The sequence below is a fragment of the Mobula hypostoma genome, chromosome 9 (assembly GCF_963921235.1).
Source record: "Mobula hypostoma chromosome 9, sMobHyp1.1, whole genome shotgun sequence".
NCBI classification, from domain to species: Eukaryota; Metazoa; Chordata; class Chondrichthyes; order Myliobatiformes; family Myliobatidae; genus Mobula; species Mobula hypostoma.
The window spans coordinates 92,155,217-92,181,618 of record NC_086105.1 but is presented as its reverse complement, the minus strand read 5'-3'; the positions used below and the strand labels follow the sequence as shown (position 1 = coordinate 92,181,618).

The 26,402-nt window shown below is 40.7% G+C and overlaps 1 protein-coding gene across 2 annotated transcripts in view; it reads right to left on the bottom strand.

The window, feature by feature from the left end:
* The window catches only part of shmt1 (serine hydroxymethyltransferase 1 (soluble)), a 59,459-nt gene extending 46,559 nt beyond the window's left edge, over nt 1–12,900 (bottom strand). The window contains exon 1 of one of the 2 annotated variants that reach the window (XM_063058680.1): nt 12,881–12,900. The gene's annotated coding sequence lies outside the window, so the exon portion shown is untranslated. Of the gene's footprint in view, nt 1–12,719; nt 12,818–12,880 lie in introns of those variants that run through there. The other variant, XM_063058678.1, reaches the window with a different exon arrangement.
* Nucleotides 12,901–26,402: the final 13,502 nt, after the last annotated feature.

The following is a 26,402-nucleotide window of genomic DNA, read 5'->3' as shown; positions in this document are numbered from 1 at the left end:
AACCTGGAATAAGTGTTGGTGGACCGGACCGTGAACCAGAATGCGGACTTTACGGACTGGACCATGACAAGAACATCTCTTATGTGCCTTTCTTAATTTTGGTGGGGTCTCTTACCTAAGTTATTAGGATTTGCACTATTTGAGTAGCAGGAAAGTCTGTTGAACTGATTGTTCTTTTGCGTTGAAAAGTTAAAGGATCAATTTGTCCTGCTAACATGTAAGAAATTAGATGCTGCGTTTCCTTGTTTTACATGCAGGAAGTGACAATCTAATTATACTCTGTTCTCTGTTTACCTCTGCTCTATGTGAGTAAGTGTTCTTTGTCAAGTATGTTTACTTCTGTTTTAGGTGATTAAGTGGCCTTTGTCTCAGACTATCACTTGCTGAGCATGGGACTGTAGGGGGTAGCAAAAAATTGTTTTCTGCATACATGACAAAGATGGTATAAAAACTCTGTATCTCTGTGCTTCGGCAACTGACTCTGTGAGAGTGCAGAAGGAAAGTTCTCTCTCGTAGCTTGCTACTAATAAAGGTGCAAAAGAATCAACTGTGGTACTTGTTTTATTACATCCGGTTAATAACCATTGACAATTTGGCGAGCCAGCCAGGAGTCCAAATGACTGATCCCCGTGAGATGGCATCAGCGATAATCTGTGCAGCGATGACCTGAGATGGATGGGCCCACAAGGTAAGATTCACATTGATCTCTCTCAAGGCCAGTCGCATGGAAAATCCATTCGTCTCACGGGCAACTCTCTAACGGACACCTGCAGATCCTAATTAAGGATCACCCAAGTGCCACGGTTAGAGCGGGGTTCGAGCCCTCTGCTAAGCAAAAAGGGAAAGAGCGGGGTTTGAGTCCTCTGCTAAGCAAAAAGAGTTGGGTTTGAGGCCACATCTTGAGTATCTACACCCTGCCTTAGACTGGTTGTTAAGAGGGGAAATCCCCCACTCGAAGGTCAGGAACCTGAAGTGGGTGAGAGAAAAAGAGTGGCCGATTAGTGTTTGACAGACGAATATATAAAATTGTACGGAACACTGGTTCAGACCTTAGATAAATCGGGAAATAACACACCATTACTTAAATTAGTAAAGATGATCCAGTAAAAGATCAGCATGCTTAAATAAGAAATTGGGTAACGATATTTGGCATTTGGGGGGAACTTGGGATGTTGATAAATGCCTTAAAGCCGAAGAAGCAATTTGGAAACACAACACAGGGCAGAAATGAAAAGTCTTAATGTCTAATTGGAGAAAAAAGGGCTGAAGAATTAATCAATAGATCTGAACAAACTAGCTGGAAGCACCACGCGTGTCACAAGGGGATTAATGTATGTGATACCGAAGGGAATCTGAAGTCTTGGGAGACCTTGAAAGGTCAATGTGAGGATTATGATAATCAAGAGCAGAAGAATTATAGGTAAGGTAGTAAGGACAAAACTAATAAGAAAGAAAAGGATAAAAAGCCGGCAAAGGTAAAACTGAGGTACATCTTGACCTGTCTGGACTGGCCATGCTATTTGAGGATAACGAGACTGAGCAGGAGGAGGACTGGAGAGTTCAACCCACGGCCCTCTGTCTCCGCCCAGAAGGTGTCGTGGTTTCTCGTTTCTCACAAACGACAAGGAGACGCCGAAAACTCGTCAAGACATCTTAAACTTTAATTTGCAAATCAAAGCTGAGACAATCAGAAAGCTAGTAGCTGACTGCCCGTCGAGGCTTGTATACAGCATTTTTATAGCAATTTCCTATCTTAGCTACATTATCATATCCAGTCGGCCTGTGATTACATATCATCAATATATCTGCTCTCGACTTTCCGCTATTGATTTACCCCCCAACTTAATCATGTCCTAGTTTACATTTTAGACCAGGTGTCCTCTCATCCCTAACCACAGTTATTTCTTAATTAGTCTTGCATTGACATACTGCCACAATTTCATCACATTACTCGCCACCGTTATCTTTCTACTTGGTTTCATTCTAGTTCTCTTCATGAATTAATAGTGATTAGGTCAAAAGTCATGGCTACATAGTGAATACCTTCTATTCCCAGAGGGTCTCATACAGAGAGAGAGAGAGGACTGAGAGTCTATGCACAAAAGCTCAAATAAAGCCCTGCATTTACTCCCAAATTTGGGTTAAACTATACTTTCCTGCACTTAGGACTCAAAGTGTTCTCTCCCTACCTCCCTAGGCCGCTGAGCCAAAAACCCATCCCTTCGTATCTGAGACAGGGAAAAAGACTCAGGAGCCTTCACAGTCTAATCCCCACATATTTCATCTCTCTCCTGTTCATCTTGCGTGTCTGGTAGACTGTACGAATACATCATTGGTGCTTCTTTCTCCGTAGAGCTCGACCCAATCATTTCCAGGAGCATCGGAAACCGTTTTGTTGCAGCACGCACTACAAGTGACTGCGGGATTGCTCTAGTGCAGTGATTGAGATGATACCAGGTGGAGCATCCTTCTACTTGAACTGCGGTGGGTGATGCTTTGGTTACTGTAAAGGGCCCTTCCCTTCTGAGTTCGTTGCACCTTCTTTGAAACGCTTGCACGTAGACCTGATCGCCTGGCTTGATTGGTCCTTCCCCTTGATCGATCTCTGGCTCTTTCTGTTTTTCCTGTTTATGAATAGACTTATGTATCATAGTTAATTGCCGTATGTATTGTTTTAATTCCAATTCCAATTCTTCCAGACTAGGCCCTTTATATGGTCTCTCCACTGGGGCACTGGCATGGGCCTTCCGGTTAGCATTTCATGCGGTGTTAGACATGTCATCTGATTAGTCTGCATGCGGTAACGCACTAATGCTAATGGTAGTGCATCGACCCAGTTGAGTTTAGTATCTGCACAGATTTTGTTTAGTTTGGTTTTTAAGGTCCCGTTAATTCTTTCCACCATACCCTGCGACTGAGGGTGATACACACATCCAAATCTTTGCTTTATTCTCAGTGCTCGCAGTACTAACTTGACCACTTTTTGGATGAAAGCTGAACCATTGTCTGAGCTAATTTCTGTCGGTATCCCAAACCTTGGGATCACTTGGTTTGTCAGAAATTTCACCACTGTTATTGCCCCTTGATCTTTCGCAGGTACTGCCTCTACCCATCTGCTGAATCTGTCGATTACCACCAACATGTATCTTTTCCCTTTTACTGTTTTTATCATGTCTATGTGGTCAATCACTAGGTGTTCAAATGGCCCTTCAGGTACGGGTATATGACCTATTGGGGTTGTAATTCCTTTCCGAACATTATTCTGCGCGCATACCTCGCACCATGACAATACATGGTCTACTAAAGCCTGTAAATAAGGCGACCAAAACCCATCCTTTTTTATTTTCCTTATTACTTCCCCCCTTGCACAATGATCCATCCCATGTGCTTCTGAGATCAGGATAGTCAGTAAAGGAGTGGGAGCTACCAGTAGGCCATCTTCCGTGGTCCATAGGCCTTCTGGGTTCTGCTTGGCCCCCCTTCGTCTCCACAGTGTTTGTTCTGCCAAAGTTGCCTTTCCCTGTATTTCAATCAGGTCCTCTACCATAGGTTCCGGCTCTAGACTTACCTGGGGTGCGATAACAGCGGATGTACACCCGGACGCTTTCCTGGCTGCTTCATCTGCAGCTTGATTTCCCTTTGTTACTGCATCGTTTCCTTTTTCATGTGCCTGGCATTTTACTATAGCCAGTGCTTTAGGTTTCATCAGTGCTGTATGGGATCTCCATTGCTCTTTTTAAAACCTCTCTGTTTCCACACGGCCCCAAACAAATGACACACTCCATGAGCATATGCTGAATCTGTATAGATATCTACTTTCTCTCCTTCCATCATTTCACATGCTGCTGTCAAATCTCTGATTTCCGCTAGCTGGGCGGAGCACTGTTGGGGACGTGCCTCTATTCTGATGACCTTGAAGTCTGCCTGATCCTGTTGCACTACTGAGAACCCTGCGTGATTCCCATCGTGATCCCTGTAACAAGAGCCATCTATGAACAGGACCTTTTTATCTTCGTCCTCTAATGGTTCTGGTCGTAAATCTGCTCTCAATTTAGCGAATGTCATTGTTTTCCCTACACAATCATGGGGTTCTCCTTCATACCCTAAAGGGACATAATCAGCTATGTTACTGGTGGTGCATCTCTGTATAGTTATATCTGGAAATGTCAGTAGCATCTGATATGCTGCTATCCTGGCTGGTGTCATCACGAATTTCCCTCTTTCCAGTAGTTCTGCTACCTTGTGGTGTGTGTACAGAATCACAGGATAGCCCATGGTTATGGATGATGCCTTTTCATATGCATAGTATAGTGCTGCTAATCCCTGATAACAGGGTGGGTACCCCTGAGCCACCTCATCCAGTTTCGCACTGTAGTATGCTGTCGGTTGCTTTGCTTTACCTGTGACAGTCTCCTGCGTTAGAACTGCCGTGGCATAACCTTCCTGTCGGTTGGATACGTACAGATGAAAGGCCTTCTCGTAGTCAGGCAAAGCTAATGCTGGGGCTGACTGCAATTCCTGCTTTATAGTATTGAAAGCCACTTCCGCCTCCTCATTCCACTGTAGACTACTCCTCAAGCTTGTATGTCCTGCTTCCTTCATTATTTTCCTTAGTGGCGTTACAATTTCAGCATATTCCCCAATCCAATCTGAACTATATCCTGTCAGTCCCAGAAATGTCATCATCTGTCTCACTGTCTGGGGCTTGGGAGCTTTAGTTATAGCCTCAATTTAGTTATAGCTATCGCCCTCACTCCCTTGGATATCACTCTACCTAGGTATTCTACCTGTCGCTTGCAAAATTGCAGCTTCTTTCCAGATACCTTATGCCCTCCATGTGCCAGTCTCTCTAAAAGGGTTATGGTATCCTGTTCACACTGTCACTCAGTTTCGGAGCAAATCAACAAATCATTCACATACTGTATCAATGTACTTTCCAGCGATATGCCCTCTAGGGCCGCCTTTAACACTTGATTAAATACGTGTGGTGAAGGTACAAATCCTTGCGGCATTCTAGTGTAGGTATACTGGTTGTCTGTGTATGTAAATGCAAATAGGTACTGACACTGATCTACCAGGGGAATGCTGAAAAGGCCGAACACAAATCAATCACTGAAAAATAGTCTGCCTCTGGTGGAACGTTAGTCAAGAGCGTGTGTGGGTTGGGAACTACCACTGGCCAGTCCTCCACTACCTCATTCACCGCTCGCAAGTCATGTACCAGTCTCCATTTAGATTTATCTGCTTTAAGGACAGGTAACAGTGGGTTATTACATGGGCTGTCTGTCCTTTTGAGTACTCCTGCCTCCAGTAGCCCCTGTATCGTTGGCGCTATTCCCTCTTCTGCCTCTGGTTTCAAGGGATATTGTGGTCTCCTGGGTGGAACTGCTCCCTTTTTCAGCTTTATTTCTACCGGACTGGCTGTTCTTATTCTCCCTACATCCGTGTCACATTGTGACGACAGGATAGATGGTAACCTATCCAGCCTGTTATCCCTCTGCTGGCCTTCCTCCTTACCCAATTCTGTCCAAAGGAATCATGACGAAGGAAATAAAACAGCTTAAAGGATCTGACCTTTTCCCTGGAGAATGAACACTGCACAAACCTTCCTGATCTTACAGGGGTTATCTCAGATGCAGGTCACTATTTCTGAATGAAGATTCAATAAGATTCAATAAGGTTTATCCTGTATTAAACCACCGAACGACACCAACTTTACTCAATCCTTCAGGTTCCCATACTTTAGTAAGGTCTTCACTCTCCAATACTAGACTTACAATAGAAAGTAAAACTCCACTTTAAAACAAAACTGCGTCATGAGACGAATATGCAGCGTAATGGAATAACTGACAAATTAAACGAGTCAACTACATAACAATGGGGGTTTCCCATTATATACCTGTTGAGGACATGTCATCACGTGACCTCACACTGGTGGGAAAATTACATCACCCCACCATCACAAGACCATTACATCATGCTCAAAAGATACTCAAGTACATCATGGTCATAAGACAGTCACAAGATATACATGAGGTATGTAACACCTCCCACCAAAAAGGGAAAAATTTGGTCTTTTATGAGGAAAAATTTAACAACTATTTACAAAAACAAATACAAATTTGTAAAATCTACAACATACACAATATACACAGTATTATCATACAGAACCTTGCAAACTAATATACAGTAGGAGTATTACAAATGTTAAAATATCACTCCATCAAAAAGAACTTTTTTTTACATTGTACATTCAACATCTAGATAGACAGTCAGCAATCACATTATCTTTACAGGTGTCCCCCATTTTTCGAACGTTCGCTTTACGAAACCTCACTGTTATGAAAGACCTACATTAGTACCCTATTTTCGCTTTCAGAAGGTGTTTTCATTGTTACGAAAAAAAAATTCAGCGTGCGAAAAAAGGCAGCCGCTCTCCCCCGGATTTGAAACTGCTTTGCTTTAACATGTGCCTGTGAGCAGCCGTTTGCAAGATGAGTTCTGTGGTATCGGAAAAGCCTGAAAGAGCTCGAAAGGGTGTTACACTTACGGTAAAACTAGACATAATTCAGCGTTTTGATCGTAGTGAACGAAGTAAGGACAACGTTAGTTTGGCTTGTGGAAGCTGACGAACATGATGTTGAAGAGGTTTTGGCATCCCATTACCAAGAACTGACAGATGAAGAGCTGATGAAATTGGAAGAAAAAAGGATAACAATCGAAACCAAATGAGTAATGATAAAGTACGACTTTAATTTTGAAAGGGTACATCGGTTTAGGGGATATTTGCAGGATGGTTTGAGTCCTTATTAAAGAACTGTGTGATAGAAAAATGCGCGAGGCTCAGCAGTCAAGCAAGCCTTCCACATCAGCCACAGCAGACGACGAACCTCCACCTTCGACATCGAGGTGGGCAGAGATAGAAGAAGATGAGCTGCCTGCTCTAATGGAAACAGGCGACGAGATGACACCCCAGTGTCCCACCACCCCAACCACCAGGCCACGGACAGATACTGATTCGCGGAGAATGCAAAGGTAGCCGGGAGGCACACAGCACACCTTCAAGAAAAAAGCCGAAATAAACATGCTAATTAATTAGGTGCCACCGACACGTAATTGTTGGCCTAGATCAGAGGCGACGCAATCAGAAATCAGCACTGATCTGGGCCGACAATTATGGGCGGCACCTTTTTAATTAGCATGTTTGTTTCGGCTTCTTTCTTAAAGGTGTGCTGTGTACCTCCCGGCTACCGCTGGACCACTGCGTTCTTCGAGGCAATGTATCGGTCGGCAGCCCGGAGGGTCGGGGCGCCACTGTACCACCCCAGCCTGCGACGACTCAGTCGAACACACCATCATCAGTGTGCTAGCTGTCTTCCTGATTCCCTTAAGTGATACTACGCTGTACATACATTATTTCTGCTTTATATAGGCTGTGTATTTTTACGTGTTATTTGGTATGATTTGGCAGCTTCATAGTTTAAAGATTACTGGAGAGCGCTTGCGCTGTGTTTTTGCCAACAGCGCTTGCATGAGATTTTCGCTACGGAGATCTGTGCAGGCAATGATTGTGGAAAAGTATTTCTACCTTATATAGGCGGTGTATTTATATCATTCCTGCTTTTACTATATGTTACTGTTATTTTAGGTTTTATGTGTTATTTGGCATGATTTGGTAGGTTATTTTTGGGTCTGCGAATGCTCACAAAATTTTCCCATGTAAGTAAATGGTAATTGCTTCTTTGCTTTATGACATTTCAGCTTACAAACCGTTTCATAGGAATGCTCTACCTTCGGATGGCGGGGGAAACCTGTATCTTTAATATGAGTTACCAAAATATTATACTCCTGTAACATCAAACTCCAATTCAGTAACCTTCTATATTTGTTTTTCATCTTACTCAAAAACACTAACAGATTATGATCCGTGTAAACTATGAGTGGTTTCTGAGTTGTACCAACATACATATCAAAATGTTGTAAAGCCAAAACAAGAGATAATAATTCCTCTTCTATGGTTGAATAATTTCTTTGATGCTTAAATTTCTTAGAAAAGTAAGCTACTGGACGATCAACCTGATCATCCTCATCCCTTTGAAGTAACACTGCTCCTGCAGCCTCACCACTAGTATCTACAGCTAATGAAAATGGTTTGTCAAAGTAAGGGACCTGAGCACAGGTTGTTGACATAGCATAGTTTTCAATTTATCAGATGCCTCCTGACAAGGCTCTGTCGAAACAAACTTTTCACTTTTCTTCAAGAGATTAGTTAATGGAAGGGCAATGTCAGCAAAATTCTTACAAAATTTACGGTAATATACTACCATTCCCAAGAATCTTCTGAGAGTCTTTTTACCAGTTGGAGTGCGTACCTCTAAAATTGCCCGAACTTTTGCTTGAACAGGAGCTAACTTACCCTGACCCACAATATAACCAAGGTAAGTCACAGTGGCATGACCAAATTCACTTTTAGCAAAGTTAATAGTTAAGATAGCTTAGAAAGCCTTTCAAATAGTTTCTCCACCACAGTAATTTGTGCTTCCGAAGTATCACTTCCTGTAACTAAATCATCAATATAGGCATCTGTATCTTTTAACCCATGAATCACAGAATTAATCATGCGCTGGAAAGTACTTGGTGCATTCTTCATCCAAAAGGGAAGAACATTATATTCATATAACCCAGATGGGGTTACAAATGTAGAAATCTCCCTACCTCTGTCCGTCAATGGAACACACCAATAACCTTTTAATAAATCAATCCTTGAAAGGAACTTTGCTTTTCCCACTTCATCCACACAATCATCCACTCTAAGGATTGGATATGCATCAGTTTTTGTCACAGCATTCACCTTCCTGTAAACAGTACAAAACCTAATACTATTGTCTGGCTTAGGCACCATAACACACGGTGAACTCCAATTTGAATTAGAGGGTCTAATAATATTATTCTCTAACATATACTTAATTTCTTGTTCAGAAAGTTCACTTTTTTCCATGTTCATCCAATATGGATGTTGCTTTACGGGTTTGGTATCTCCAATATCTACATCATGTGAAGCTACTGTGGTTCTTTTAGGAATGTCTGGAAATAAATACCTATATTTAAAAATTAACTGCTTCATCTGCTGCCTCTGCTCTGGCTGTAAATGAACTAATTTCTCAACAATATTTTCCAGAATTGTTGAGTTTGGTAACCTGGCAGAAACAGTGTTGGGTCTAAAATGAGTTTCAGATGAATCATCCATTAAGTTCCTAGTGGGATCAGACTCATTATTATTGACTACAACAGTCATAGCAGACTGTTTCTCATAATATGGTTTTATCATATTTATATGACAAAGCTGTGATGGCCTTCTTTGATCTGGTGTTTTTATCACATAATCCACATCATTAACTTTAGATATAACCTCATAAGGACCATGAAATTTAGATTGAAAAAGGGTTTGTTTGCATCGGGAAAAGAACCGACACCTTATCTCCAGGCTTAAATGACCTCATTCTAGCTTCCTTATCATACCAAGTTTTCATTTTCTCCTGAACTGATTTTAACTTTTCCCTAGCTAAACTACAAGCTTTATGCAATCTTTCCTGGAATTTTAAAACATAATCCAGCAAACTAGTATGCACCTCTTTATTAATCCACAGTTTTAACAAGGCCAAAGGTCCTCTACCTCTATGCCCAAACACAAGTTCAAAAGGACTAAAACCTAGGGATTCCTGCACTGACTCCTGTACTGCAAATAGAGGTAAATGTATGCTCTCATCCCAATTATTTTCATTTTCCACACAATACGTCCTATTCATAGCTTTGAGGGTAGAATGGTACCTCTCCAAGGCTCCTTGCGATTCTGGATGGTATGCAAACGAGTGTCATCTGTTTTACTCCCAGATTATAAACTATCTGCTGGACAATCCAGACATAAAATTACTACCTTGATCAGATTGTATTTCCTTAGGCAACCCAAAGTATGTGAAGAATTTTGTAAGAGCTTTTATTACAGTTTTAGCTGTTATATTCCTGAGTGGTATTGCCTCTGGAAACCTAAATGCTGTGCACATAATGGTCAGCAAATATTGATGTCCAGTTTTGGTTTTTGGCAATGGGCCTACACAATCTACAATAATTTTGGAAAACAGTTCACCAAATGCAGGAATAGGGTGCAGTGGGGCCACTGGAGTAACTTGATTATGTTTACCCACAATTTGGCAAGTATGACGCGTTCTGCAAAATGTCGCTATATCTTTTCTTAAACTAGGCCAGTAAAAATGTTTAAAAACCTTGTTCACAGTTTTTTCACACCTTGATGGCCACCCAAGGGCATACTATGAGCCATAGTTAAAATCTCATTCCGATAAACTTTAGGAACTACTACCTGGTGAAAAACCTTCCATTCCTCAGTTGAAGGAATTGTGATTCATCTCCACTTCCTCATTCATCCCTTCTCAAAATAATATCCTACTGGCACCTTCTCAATTTCACTATCTGGAAGAGCTTGTTCCTTTAATTTGATAATCTCAGGGTCTCTACTCTGCACTGCTATCATCTCCTTCTGAAACAGAGACAAATCTTTATGGTCAGACTTATTACAAGAATCTTGATCAAACAATGAAGGTAAGAAAGTTTCTGACACATCCTCAAAATTCGAATCCCAAGCTGAACAGTCATGGGTAACAGACCCATCCTGCACATCAATCTTTTTAGCCATAGCTCGGGTTACAACACTGGAGGAATCCATGTTAGAATCCATCTTTGGTTTCTCAGAGATAGGCTTTATTGTCAAATGCATTTCAGGAAAAACTTGTCCATCTGCTAAGTCATTTCCTAACAATAGAGAGACATCATTTACGGAGAAACTGGATTGTAGTCCTACTTTAACAGGTCCTGTAACTAACCCTGACCTTACATTTACTCTGTGCAAATGTACAGGCATAAGGGCACTCCCAACACCTCGTATATAGTTTACCTCACCAATGTCAGACTTATCACTAACCTTTAGAACACTGTCGAACATAAGTGACTGAGAAGCTCCAGTATCCCTAAGGATTTTTATTGGCACTAGAGTGGACTCCTCTTTCAAGGATACAAATCCTTTGGTTATAAAATGATAATATCCCCTCTTAACTTGGTCAGACTCTGACAAAGCTTCGTTTGTATTTATCGAACCCTGTGGATTTACAGGTGTTTCAATATGTTGCACACAAGCATCTGGGACTGCCTCCTTCTCCTTCTTCTTCAATCGTAAACAGTTAGCTATTATGTGACCAGGTTTCTTACAATAATTACAAATAGGACCAAAATGTCTTTCCTTCACATGGTTCCCTTCATCCTTACCTTTCTCACTAACTTCTGATTTAATTTCTGGTTTACCTTGACTCTCTGTGCTATTTTTCCTTTTAAAAGTTCTTCCCGGAGGAAATTTACTCTTGTGGATTAAAGCATACTCATCTACTAATTTAGCAGACTCCTGCAATGTAGCAGTGTCCCTCTCATTTAAGTATGTCCTTGCTTCAACAGAGATGCTCCTTTTAAATTCCTCCATTAAAATCAACTCTCTTAATTTACTATACCCCCATTCACATTTTTAGAGGAAATCCATCGCTCAAATCACACAGATTTATCATAGGCAAATTCCATGTAAGTTTTTTCCACGGATTTCTTCAAATTTCTGAATCTTTCTCTATAAACTTCTGGAACCAGTTCATACGCTTTCAGTTTATGCTGCTTCACAATATCATAATCAAGTGCTTGGTCAGCAGTGAAAGCTGTATAAACTTGTTGTGCCTTACCTTTAATTACACATTGTAACATCACTGGCCATTTCTCTTTCGGCCACTCTGAAATCAGAGCAATAGTCTCAAAATGTTGGCAATATTTGTCCACTTCTGTTTCATTAAATGGAGGAGCCAATATAACTTCCCGACTAGCAACAAACTGTTTCCTAGGTCAGAGGACTGATTCTCTATTTTTAATTTCTCCATCATTAGCTCAAATTCCCTCTTTTTATCTGCTTCTCTAGCTGCGAATTCCTTCTGTTTATTTGCTTCTCTAGCTTCAAATTCCCTTATCTTCTTGGCTTTTCTTTCGGCCACCTCTGCTTTAAATAATTCCAGCTTTATCTGTTCAATAAGTAATTGCATCTCTAGATTACTCACTGGAAACATATCTAAAACTTCTTTATCATAATCACCCAAATTTATATAATATTACACTATTTTCCTCTGAATTACTGGCTTTGTTGTAACCTTCGAAATGCCTTTATGGCCCAACCTTCTAGCAATCTCAGATACATCATCCTTTTTCGCCTTCGCTAATAACTCCGGGTCTGGTGTTGTCATAAACTCATCAATATTCATTGCTGCCGAATACCACCCACAGAGCAATCAAACAAAAGAATCAGGGTATTTTCCTTTTCCAAATCAGATTGATAATTAAACAAGCACTTAAGCTCAAAATCGGAACAATCCAGATGAGCCCCCAATTTTGTGACCAGCAACAATGAATATAGAATTGAGTCAGGTTTTATAAACAAACATAAACATTTATTAAACTCTGCTCAACAATAGCGAAAAGTATTTAAATGACTAACTTAACTGGAAGTTAACTGCTATACGGCAACTCTGGAACAGTTCTTAAGGTGGTAAATTTGAACACAGTCTTAAAGTATTAAATTCAAACACAGTCTTAAAATGGTAAATTCAAAATTTCAAGTGATTTACACAGTTAATAAGGAGAGACTTCTCTGGAAATGGATTTCTTCTAAGACGCCATGTTACTGCCAATTCTGTCCAAAGGTATCATGACGAAGGAAATAAAACAGCTTAAAGGATCTGACCTTTTCCCTGGCAAATGAACACTGCACAAACCTTCCGGATCTTACAGGGGGTTATCTCAGATGCAGGCCACTATTTCTGAATGAAGATTCAATAAGTTCGATCCTGTATTGAACCGCCGAACGACATGAAATTTACTCAATCCTTCAGGTTCCCGTACTTTAGTAAGGTCTTCACTCTCCAATACTAGACTTACAATAGAAAGTAAACCTCCACTTTAAAATGAATCTGCATCCTGAGATGAATACGCAGCATAACAGAGTAACTGACGAATTAAACAACGAATCAACTGCATAGCAACAGGGGTTTCTCATTATATACCTGTTGAGAACATGTCATCACGTGACCTCACACTGGCGGGAAAATTACAGCACCCCACCATCACAAGACCATTTCATCATGCTCACAAGATACTCAATTACATCATGGTCATAAGACAGTCACAAGATACCCACGAGGTATGTAACAAGACAAAGACCCACTGGAGGGGGTGGGTGGTTAGGCTGGTTATTAGGAGGATCTTGGACATCTTATTTGCTATACACAGCAATAATACTGATAGTAATTATCATAACATGCTGCATATTGCTGACTTGATTTAACACCTGTATGAACAAGCTCTCTGATCCATTCTCAGCACTACTTTAGTTTATCATCAAATGATAAAAGGGAGGGAATGATAAATTTTAAGGGGATTCTCAGATGCCTGTAAATAACGGTTAAGTTTGAGTCTGTGTATTCTGGTTTGAGAATGGCTGCAGCGTGTCTGAGCAGCTGCTCTTTGGAGTGAGATAAGGATTAAAAGATCACAAGGGGATTTGCCTGCTGGTCGCTGATGGAGTAACAGCTCTCTGCTGGTGCTCTTAATTTACTTACTTTTCTCTCCAACCTTTTGAAATGCTATTGTTAGATGGGTTATTATATTACTATGACTACCAAAGCAGCTTTCGAAGCTATTACAGGCTCAATTCAGAAACTTACCAAGGAGTTTCAACAGTTCAGAAAAGAAATCAGCGCTGAAATTAAACAAATAGGTATGAAACTAGAAGATATTCAAGCAATTCTAACCGAGTATGATAAGAAGATAAAGGAACATGAAGATGTTATTACTTTACTAGACGAGAGAATGGATGATATGCAAAAGCTGTACAAAAAACAGTTCAAGTCCAATGAAGTAATGAGACAGAAGATTATTGAACTGGAAAACAGAAGTAGGAGGAACAACTTATGAATCTTGGGACTTAAAGAACAAACAGAAGGAGATAATCCTAAAGAATTCTTCACAAACCTTTTGATGGAATTATTCCCTGATATTAAAAAGTCTCTGCCTTTAATTGATCATGCGCACAGGTTGCCTATCTACGGATTGACTTCAAAATCGAAACCAAGATCAGTCATTATATGTTTCCATGGATTTCAAATAAAAGATCGTCCGATTTGTGTTGCCCATGGAAAAGGTATGGTTGACTACCAAGTTCAAAAGATTTGTATTGTTGAAGAATTTTCGTCAGAAGTTATGGCAGAATATGCTAAGTTTAAAAAAGTTATGGCAGAGCTATACAGCCAATATTTTAAACCCTCTGTTCGTTCTATGGCTCGACTGAAAATTACAATGGAAGATGGATCATTTAAATGGTTTCATACGAAGGAGCAGGCGCAAGAATTTTTAGACAATAAAATGACTGTATACTTATTGAATAGATTAAAAATCTTGCAAAAACAGAAATATTAAAAAAATGACTGTTTAGTATTTTTCAGTATGAATAATTACTACTTCTGTTCGAGAAACCTGTCTAAGCCTGTTTTTCTCTGTATATTATTTAGTCTTGGTTGGAACAGTAAATAACCTTGAATTCTTTCGAGCGGTTCCAATGGGCTTTCTAAGGGAATGTGTTCAGGGGAGGTCGATAGCGATTGTTCTTTGACCGAGTTTCACTCCTTGGGAAGAAGGAGGGGGATGGGCAGTTCTTTTTTCTTGAAGCTGATTTGGGAATCTAGTCAATTTTTTTGCTTAGCTAATATATCTCAAGGTTTATTATTTGGGTTTAATATACATTTTTTTCTGATTGCTACTTTAACCTTTCTTATAAACAGTTTTAAAATGGATCTGTCACACTGGCAGGGCATTGGGAGCAAGGGTGGACCCAAATGCAAGACACATCTTGTGAGGTTAATTAGATTTAGTTTATTGTTCGATACCAGGAGAGGAAAGCAGGAGCAGGAGTAGCGAACTGGACAAGGACTCAGGACTACGACTAGACTGGGACCAAGGGTCTGGGCTTGGACTCGGAATCGGCTCCCAGAACTAGAGGAGACATGAAGAGGCTAGGGTATGGACTCCGAGCCAGAAACTGGGCAAGGACCCAGTACCTGGGTCTTGCCTCGGGCTCGGACCCCAGAACCAGGCAAGGACATGACATGGGCTAGGGAGAGGAGGAACATGGGAACACAGAGCCTTGGTCTCGGGGAGCAGGTACATGGAACCATGGACACGTACACAGAACAGAGAGTCGGGACCCCTCCTTGGGTACAGGACATAGGGCCAGGACTCACACACAGAACAGCGAGCCGGGACCCCTCCTTGGGAACAGGACATAGGGCCGGGACTTATGACCCTCTGCGGGGCAAAGGCAAGACGGCCTGACTTACCTCATAGAGGCGAGGACAAGACAAGACAGAACATGACCCCCCCGCGGGGCAACGGCAAGACAGCCTGACCTACCCAACGGAGGCAAGGACAAGACACGACAAGACATGACCCCCCGCGGGGCAATGACAAGACGAGCAGATATACCCCCACGGAGGCGAGGACAAGGCAAGACAAGATCAACACGAATGAACACCAGACAGTACCTATCTAGCTCCGGTGACGGAACTAGACCGAAGTGCAGGCGGGGGCTGCAGACGAGGGCTAGAGGTGAGAGGGGCAGAGAAGGGATTCAGACAGGGGGTAGGACAGGAATCACAGACCGCCCGGGCCAGGACTTGACTCAGAACTGGGAAGCTGCCAGGGCCAGGACTTGATCTGGTGCTTGAATGCCGCCAGGACCAGGACTTGACTTGGTGCTTGAATGCCGCCAGGGACAGGACTTGACTTGGAGCTTGAATGCCACCGGAGCCACAGTAGACAGTGGTTCTTGATTCCCTCCGGCGGGTTAACTAACGGACCCGCCTCGGTGAGGAAACTTTGCGGGCTCGCTTTGGCGAGGTAACTGGACAGGGTTGCTCTGGTGAGGAAGGGCAAATTACCGGCATTCACTTTGGCAGAGACTAAGCTTGCTCCGGCCAGATGACATCGGCACACCGTACCTTTGATGACTTTGCAGATGCTCTGGTGCTGAACGGCTGAAAGCCGGAGACTATAAACTACCGGTTCATCCGAGTGTTAATTGCCTCTAATCACCAAAGTCGAGGGACACGGGAAAACAGGGAATCAACAGTCTGGATCGTAACATAAACAAGGTAAATTTAAAGGGACCTCGATCCGGACAATGACAGGATCAAAGTATTAATTTACTTAATTTTAACATGAAAGGGCTAAATCACCCCATGAAAAGAAATAAGATTTTTGCCTGTATTAAAAAACTTAAAGTACCAATTGTTTTGCTTCAAGAAACCCATTTCCATAAGTGTGACAATTAATGCCTTTTCAATCAGTGGAGAGGATCTCATTACCATTCCTTGTTTCAAGCCAAAGCTAGAGAAGTTTTGATCCTTATAGTTAATAAGGTTCCCTTTGTTCAACATACAGTGATTCCTGATACTAATGGGCATTTTGGTAAAGTATCGGGGAAACTAAATAACAAATTAATGGTATTTTCCAATGTGTATGCTCTGAATATAGATGACCCAGGTTTCTTTGAGCGTTTTTTTTCATTTTTGCCAGATCTAAATCTGTACTCATTGGTGATGGGTGGAGACTTTAATTGTTGCTTAGATCCAGTTTTAGATCGTTCATCTTCTAAACCAATGATACCAAATAAATCAGCTATGTTTATTAAATCTTTTTTAATGAAATGTGGTATTGTTGATGCTTGGCATTTTTAAAATCGAATAGACAAGGAATATTCGTTTTTCTCTCATGCCCATCATACATATTCTAGGATTGATTTTTTTTTATTGATAGCCGAATGATTCCATCAATTTGATCCTGTGAGCATAAAGAGATTGCTGTTTCAGATCATGCTCCTGTGTTTCTATCTTTAAATCTCCCTGGTCTTCTTCAAACAAATAGATTTTGGCCATTTAATCTAACTTTGTTAACTCTGATAAAAAATTTTTAAAGTTTATGAAGAGACAAGTTACTTTTTTTTGAAGAGAATATGTTAGAGGAGAATTCTAGTCTTATCGGATGTGATGCCTTTAAGGCGTATATTAGAGGACAAATTGTTTCTTATACTGTAAGTATTAAGATAAAAGCTAATAAAAAGAGAAGTGATTTAGCCAATCAGCTGAAACAGTTAGACCAAGAGTATGCCTCGGCTCCAGAACCTGCCTTATATAAAAGACATGTTGATACTGAAACTAAATATGATCTCCTTTTAACTTATCCAATTGAAACCCAAATTCTAAAAGATAAGAGTCAATTTTATAATGATGGAGATAAAGCAGGTAAATTATTGGCTAATCAAATTAAAACCTTTATAGTTAAACAGCAGATTAAAGAAATATGCAAAGCTAATGGTGATAGGACAACTGATTATTTAGAAATTAATGATACCTTTAGAGAATTTTACTCTAAACTCTATAGTTCTGATCTTTTAAGGATAACACTGTAATGAACAATTTTTTTTAGATCAACTAAACATTCCTACAATTTCTGCTCTCAACAGAAAGTTGTTGGAACAACCTATTTCTTTTAAGGAAATTGTTGAGGCTGTGCGCTCATTACGTTTGAGGAAAGCTCTGGGTCCAGATGGATTTTCTGGAGAATTTTACAAGACCTTTTCCTCACTGCTTATACCTCATTTATGTTCAGTTTTTTTTGGATTAATTTAAGTCAGGCAGATTCGCTCAATCTTTTTATAAGGCTTCCATTTCACTTATTCTTAAAAAGAATGCTCTTCCTATAGACCAATTTCTTTACTTAATGTTGATACTCAGATCCTATCTAAAGTTTTGGCCCATTGGATTGAAACTATTTTACCATCTGTCATTTCGGATAACCAAACTGGATTTATCAATAATCGATATTCTCACTTTAATATTCGTCGGTTATCAAATCTTATTTATTCTCCTTCTAACATGATATCGGAATGTGTGGTATCCCTAGATGCTGAGAAAGCTTTGGACAGAGTTGAATGGAATCAGTTATTTAAAACTTTAGAAAAATTCAATTTTGGACCCGTTTTCATTCAATGGATTAAATTACTTTATCTAGCTCCTTCGGCTAGAGTTATCACTAATTCTCATAATTCCAAACCATTTAAGCTTCAACGTGGCACTAGACAAGGCTGTCCGTTGAGCCCTTTGCTTTTCGATCTGGCCTTAGCCATTGCCTTTCGAGAATCTAATGATATCACCAGTATTTTAAGGAGAGATACTATTCATGAAGTCTCGCTGTACGCTGATGACCTGTTGCTATTTATTTCTAATGTTGAGACTTCATTACCCCATGCGCTTTCTTTACTCTCCTGTTTCAGCCAGTTCTCAGGTTATAAATTAAACCTACATAACAGTGAACTTCTCCCTTTGAACAATTTGATACCACCAATTTCTAACCTTCCTTTTAAAATTGTAAGAAACCAATTTACCTACTTAGGTGTAACAATCACTAAAAACTATAAGTGTCTGTTTAAAGAAAATTTTCTCACCCTATTGAATCATGTAAAAAGGATACTATTAAATTGGTCGCCTCTTTCGTTATTGCTGATTGATCAAATTAACATATCAAAATAAATATATTACCTAATGATGGGCGCACTGCCTCACCTCACCTCAGTTCTGCCGCATTGAATTGCCTCCAAGTCCAAAAGGGAGTTACAGGCTATTGATTGCGGTGATTGTTTACCAGAAAAGGAGTGACTAACAAAGTACTCAGTCTGAAGACAATGGTGATGATGTCTTCGTGCAAAAGTTTCGGTCCAACGGCAACCAAGGCGTGGAAGACGATCTGAAAAGTTGCACAATTTAAAAAGTCAAATTACTTTGTCAGGTCAATGAAAGCACAGAACTGTTTTGTTCTGGCCATTTTCCTTGATCTGACAGGCGATGAAAACTACATCCCTAGTGCTCTAGAGCAGATGGGTTTCTAGGAGGACCTTCACACTGATGGGATGAAGACTGTTCAGGACAACATGGCCCATGGAGCACGTAGTGATTCTATGCATCCCACTCATCGTCACCGACAAATTTCCTCTTCATTTTAGCACTTGTTATTCCAGATGATATACATTATTTGATTCTGAATGTTTCTTTCAGGGCAGTAACAATATATTTAATGAATTCATGACTGTGTTGGAAGTATAGCATCTCCGCTTTGACCGTCATCAATTTTTCACGATGTGCCATTGAAAGCACCCTACCTAGATGCATTCCAGCAACTGGACTTCCTGAGACTGCAATAAACTGCAGAGAGTTGTGGATTCAGCTCAACACATCATTGAAATCAACCTAGCTCCAAAGTATCTGTCAAACCTTCTCATTGCTTTGGTAAAGACCATAAGATATATCAGCAGAATTAGGCCATTTGGCTGATCGTGTCTGCTCTGTGATTTTCTCATGACTGATCCATTTTCCCTCTCAGCCTCAGTCTCCTGCCTTCTCCCCGTATCCCTTCATGCCCTGACTAATCAAGAATCTTTCTAAAGCAGCCAACATAATCAAAGACCCCCCTCGCCCGAACATTCTCTCTTTCACCCTCTAACATCGGCAGAAGATAAAAAAGCCAGAAAGCACATACCACCAGGCTCAAAGACAGTATCAGTCCCAAATATTCAATGGTCCCCTAACATAAGGATGGGCTCTTGCTTTCAAAATCCACCTCATTATAGATTTGCACTTTATTGGCTTCCAGCATTGTACCTTTCAATAACACTTTATTCTGCATTCTGTTATTGTTTTCCCTTGCACTAGCTCAGGACACTGTTGTGATGAAATGTGATGTGTAGATAGTATGCAAGTCAAAGTTTTCTTTTTTGCTGTACCTCAATTCATGTGACAACAAAAACCAATTTACCAAAAGTCAGACTTGGGGTAAATCAGGGCAGGACTTAAACAGTCAATGGCTGGACCTTGGGGAGTGTTTTGAATCAGAGGGAACTAGAAGTATAAGTACAATATATAGCTGAAAGCAGTGTCATTGATAGGCATGGTGCATAAAAAGGCTTTTGGTACACGGGCCTTCTACAGTCAGGGCACTGAGAATGGGAGCTGGGACTTTACATTACAGTTGTACAAGATATTGGAGAGACCGCACTGGGGGTATTGGGTGCAGTTTGGTTGTCTTGTTACAGGAGGGACATCATTAAACTGGAAAGACCACAGAGAAAATTTCCAGTGATGCTGCCAGGACAGGGGTCTGAGTTATGGGGAAGCTTTGGACAGGCCAGGACTTTATTCTTTGGAGCATAGGAGATTGAAGGGTGATCTTATAGACGCGTAAAAAATTACAATGAGCGTAGAGAGGAGAATACACGGAGTCTTTTTTCTTAGAAGGGGAACTCATCCCTTGAGGCATAGGTTTAAAGTGATAGGAGAAAAATCAGCTTAAAATGATATTTTACATCATGCATAGTTTAATAACACTTTGTGATATGTGCCACTAACACTGTTAGAAACCATTGATGTGATAATGTATTAAACAGCTTAATTAAATTTGGTTTGTTCTGTGACAGAAAAGATTTGTCTTGTGACAGGAAGTTGTTTGATCGTGTGCATAAAAATTTTAAACTGTGAGAGAGGAACTCCCCTTTGGGGTTGGTGGCTCGCTCAATGAGTTATTGGTTGAAGCAAAGGACTGAACCTACTTTTGGGAGTTGCTCTCATGCAGGAAAGAGGTTAGAATGCAGGAAGCACCAGGGAAGACAAAGGTAGCGAACAGGAGGTGGTATTGGGTGTTATATAGAGGAAGGCGAATGGCAGGTTTCTGGGAAATGGAAAAATAAGCATTTGATTGAGGATTGTAGTGGCTTATCATCCAGCGATGAAGGCAGTAGACAGGATTTAAATAAAAGAAGGAAGGAAGAATTTATGTTTTGTTGTGTTTTGAATGTGGACCTGTTTCTGATATCAATCTGATTCAACTAAAGATTTGAAAAAAGTATTAGGAGATATTGTAGAAGCAAAACCTTTAAGAGATGAGGCACTCTTAGTACTTTGTAAAGATGATAATCAACGTGAGAAAACTTTGGGGTTAAAAGCTGAGGGAGGAAGGAAAGTAACACTAAGGAATTGTACTAAATAGAGTGGTTTTGGGAGAAATCTCTGGTTAACCAAATTAAAAATAATTTAGTTGGAGGAAAAGTTGTGAATGCTAAACATTTAAAAGGGTTTTATGATGGAGGTGGATCAGATAACGTATCTAAAAGTGCTGTGAAGGAACAGAATAAAACTTCTAGGAAAGTTACGCAGTGCTAAGTTCATCTTTCATACAGTTTAAAGGTCTCAAGCTCTAGTTAGAAAAATAGTGAGGGGGCAAAGAAAATCTGTTGGAGGATGCACTGTGATAGCATTGGGAAACAGGTCCAGAGAGGGGAAGTTAGGGGTACGATATAGAAAATGGGGGCTATTAGAAAACTTGACGAATTATCGGTTTTGCATGGTGGAGAAAAAGTTGCAGTTACTAACAAAATTGCAGAAGTATTAGCAAAAATATAAGTCAAATTATTAGCAAAAGCTTATTGGGTGAATTTAAGTAAAGAAGAGAGGTCTTATAGAGAAACAGTTTTGGCAAGCAATCCTCAGTTTGCTGAGCAAGAAAGTATGTTCCAGTTCCTGTCTGGATACTGGATTTATATTATCTGTATGTAAAAGTGTTATTAATGGTGCTGGTCAGACATCGCCTGGGGAAGATAATATTTGTTATAGTATATTTACATGGTTATCTGATTCAAAACCTTTGTTGGTTTTGAAATTATTTAATACAATATGGATTGAACAGCGACTTCCTGCTTCCTGGAAATTAGCGGTTGTTATCCCTATATTGAAACCTGGTAAGGATCAATCAATTCCTTCCAGTTATAGACCTATTTTGCTAACTTCATATGTATGTAAGATATGGAATGAATGGTTATAGCACAGTTTTTTTTTACTTTGTGGAAAGTAGTGAAAAATTAGTTGTACACCAACCTGGATTTGATAAAGAGCGGATGACCATGGACCTGGTGTTAAGTTTGGAGTCTGATACCCATGAGGCCCAAGTTAATAAAGAATCTCTGGTAGCAGTTTTCTTTGATATACAGTAAGCTTATGATATGTTATAGATGTAAGGATTGCTACTTAAACTGAAAAAGATGGGAACAGATGGTGGCATATTTAATTGGATTTAAGATTTTTTTATGTGATAGGAAGATTCAAGAGGGTGGGAACACTATTTTCTAAGGAGTATGAGTTAGAGGATGGGATTTCGCAGGGAAATATGTGTAGCTCACTCCTTTTTAATTATATAGTTAGGAAAATGCAGGCAGCTACATTATTAATGAAGTAGAGGAGTGGGGACATCAGTGGGAGTTTAAATTTTCTTTGATTGTGGGCGTGTTGCTTATGGGTCAGCCTCACCAGCGGTCTTAAATCCTCTGGATAAAGATCAAACTCAGGCATTGAGATTATGTTGTGGTGTTTTAAATCATCCCCAACTTCAGCATCACTGGTAGAAATGTGTGAGGTATCTACGTAGGTTACCATTAGCAAAGGTTTAGTCGGTTAACGCAAGAGAACATAAAGTTGGGCATCTAATATTGGCAACATTAGTAGAGTGTTGTGAGCACTGTATTTGCAACGTCTTCACTTTTGGGTGGATGGGCATAAAATCTTCATTTCTCCAGCATTCTGTGTATGACATTCTTACATTTGCTGTTGCTAAGCTCAGAACAGCAGAAGGAATATGGGGACGCTGTTTTGCATGAGATCTTTTTGTTTATTGGATAGATTGAATGAACTTCCATTTTGAATTATGGTCATGAATCGTAGTAAGGGTTATTTACTGTTGCCAGGGGATTCCAGTAGTGCTATGATAATAGAAGTTTTTTACTACAATTGGGCCAAGTCTTCTCCAATTCTTGCCCCTTGGACAAGAACAAGAATTCAACCTCAAATGAGGTTGGAGGCGACATCGGATGCATGACAACTCTGGCAGGGTTTGCAAGACAATGCTTCCTACAAAGCAAAACCCAATCGCATGAACAGCAGCGATGCTTCACTACCAGATGAACTCAACGCCTGCTACGCCCGCTTTGAAAGAGAGGACACAACTGCAGCTGTGAAGATCTCTGCTGCACCTGATGACCCTGTGATCTCCGTCTCAGAGGCCAATGTTAGGCTGTCTTTAAAGAGAGTGAACCCTTGCAAGGCAGAAGGTCCTGATTGTGTACCTGGTAAGGCTCTGAAAACATTTGCCAACCAACTAGTCGGGGTATTCAACCTCTCATTGCTATGGGCGGAAGTTCCCACTTGTTTCAAAAAGGCAACAATTATACCAGTGCCTAAGAAGAATAATGTGAGCTGCCTTAGTGGTAGCATTCGCATTGATAGTGATGAAACGCTTTGAGAGGTTGGTCATGACTAGACTGAACTCCTGCCTCAGCAAGGACCTGGACCCATTGCAATTTGCCTATTGCCACAATATGTCAATGGCAGATGCAATCTCAATGGCTCTCCACATGGCTTTAGAGCACCTAGACAACACAAATACCTACGTCAGGGTGCTGTTCATCGACTATAGCTCAGCATTTAATACCATCATTCCCACAATCCTGATTCTCAGAACCTGGGCCTCTGTACCTCCCTTTGCAACTGGATCCTCAACTTCCTAACCAGAAGACCACAATCTGTGCGGATTGGTGATAACATATCCTCCTCGCTGACGATCAACACTGGCGCACCTCAGGGAAGTGTGCTTAGCCCACTGCTCTACTCTCTATATACACATGACTGTGTGGCTAGGCATAGCTCAAATACCATCTATATATTTGCTGATGGTACAACCATTGTTGGTAGAATCTCAGGTGGTGACGAGAGGGCGTACAGGAGTGAGATATGCCAACTTGTGGAGTGGTGTCACAGCAACAACTTGGCACTCAACGTCAGTAAGATGAAGAGCTGATTGTGGACTTCAGGAAGGGTAGGATGAAGGAACACATACCAATCCTCACAGAGGGATCGGAAGTGGAGAGAGTGAGCAATTTCAAGTTCCTGGGTGTCAAGATCTCTGAGGATCTAACCTGGTGCCAACGTATCGATGCAGTTATAAAGAAGGCAAGACAGCAGCTATACTTTCTTAGGAGTTTGAAGCGATTTGGCATGTCAAGATATACACTCAAAAACTTCTATAGATGTACCGTGGAGAGCATTCTGACAGGCTGCATCACTGTCTGGTATGGAGGGGCTACTGCACAGGACTGAAAGAAGTTGCAGAAGGTTGTAAATCTAGTTAGCTCCATTGTGGATACTAGCTTACAAAGTACCCAGGACATCTTTAGGAAGCGGTGTCTCAGAAAGGCAGCGTCCATTATTAAGGATCTCCAGCACCCAGGGCATGCACTTTTCTCACTGTTACCATCAGGTAGGAGATACAGAAGCCTGAAGGCACACACTCAGCGATTCAGGAACAGCTTCTTCCCCTCTGCCACCTGATTCCTAAATGGACATTGAATCCTTGGACACTACCTCACTTTTTTTAATGTACAGTATTTCTGTTTTTTTTGCATTTTTAAAAATCTATTCATAATACGTATACTGTAATTGATTTACTTGTTTATTTATTATTATTATTTTATTTAATATTATTATTTTTTTCTCTTCAAGATTATGTATTGCATTGAACTGCTGCTGCTAAGTTAACAAATTTCACAACACATGCCTGATAATAACCTGATTCTGATTCACAAGTGTGGTTTTTTTTTAGGTCCCTGGACTATCCTCCTCTTTCCAGATATGAACACCAAGGTTGTAGATTATTGACTGAGTTTAACGATTTCACTGGAGCTATTGAGGCCTTGTTAATATTGAACTGGGACATGAACCTTGTCAGGGTGTGCTGAGTCACATGTATTTTCTCGATTCATTCTTTTGGTATTTGGATCTTTTGCTGAACCAATCACTTCAGAGCCTTTTGGGTGGTTCTTTTTCCCATGAGAGGAGGTGAAACATCCAGTCCAGAAACCCAGATATGTTTACAGCCTCCTCCTAGTGCCCTGCTCACAACTCTTGCTGCATTGTAAAGCAACCACCCTAATCAAAGACCCCTCACCCTGGACATTCTCTTCTTTCCTCCTCCTCTCAGGCAGAAGAAATAAAAGCCTGATTCACATAACACCTGGCTCAAAGACAGTTTCTATCTTACAGTTATGAGACTACTAAATGGACTTCTTGTACATTAAAATAGACTCTTATCTTCAATAATAACCTCGTTGTCATGTACCTTATTGTCTCCCTGCACTGCTCTTTCTCTGTAGTTTCAATATTATATTATACATTTAGTTAATACTCTTGTCTTGTACTTCCTTGATATAGTGATGTGATGAATTTCCCGTGTCATGGGCCACGCAGTTGCCATACCAGGCCGTGATACATCCAGTTAGGATGCTCGCTGTGATGCATTGACAGAAATTAGCAAGGGTAAATATAAATGACTGAAATACTTCTCAGGCCAGTCAGCATGTGCTGGGAAGGGTGAGGTAGTGGATTAATTCATTCTGCTGGCAAAGCTCATTTCACGAAGATGATGGTTCTGTGAACCTGCTTTGTTCTTTAAACTGGCTATATTCTGCCTGGCATGACTCAGTGTGGGGCCTTAAGGCTGAGGTCCCCAGCAACGATTCTGATCTACCAAGTCCAAAGCCTCACAGAACATAGAAATTTACAGCACATTAAAGGCCCTTCGGCCCACAATGTTGTGCTGACGATGTAACCTACTCTAGAGACCGCCTAGAATTTCCCTAGCGCATTACCCTCATATTGTTGAACAGAAAATTCTTGTGCGTGGTTTGTTTATGGTGTGCTACATGCCAGGCAAATGGGCACGGGGTGATTTGTTTGGAGCCTGCGTCATCAATACTGCTCTCAAACATATCAGTCTCATGACCAGATCACATGAGTATATTTCATTCAATATTAGCAACGGTAATAAATGCTTTGTTAGAATGACGGTGCATGTTGCGCAACAACAAGTGATTAATCATTTTATTCAATCGTGCGTGTTGACAGGAAATAACAATGACTCTGCATTTGTTTCAGAGTTGAATGATGATGCACTTTACATTGAAGTGAGTGATGGTGCCCGATCACTGCACACGGGAGTACGGCTAATGAACACTGCACTCCAGTGACAGCTGGGCACCGACGTCACCGGAGACTGACGTCTACTATTGTCTTTCGTCATCAGGGCGCGCCCGATTTGCAGCTCTTCCTTCC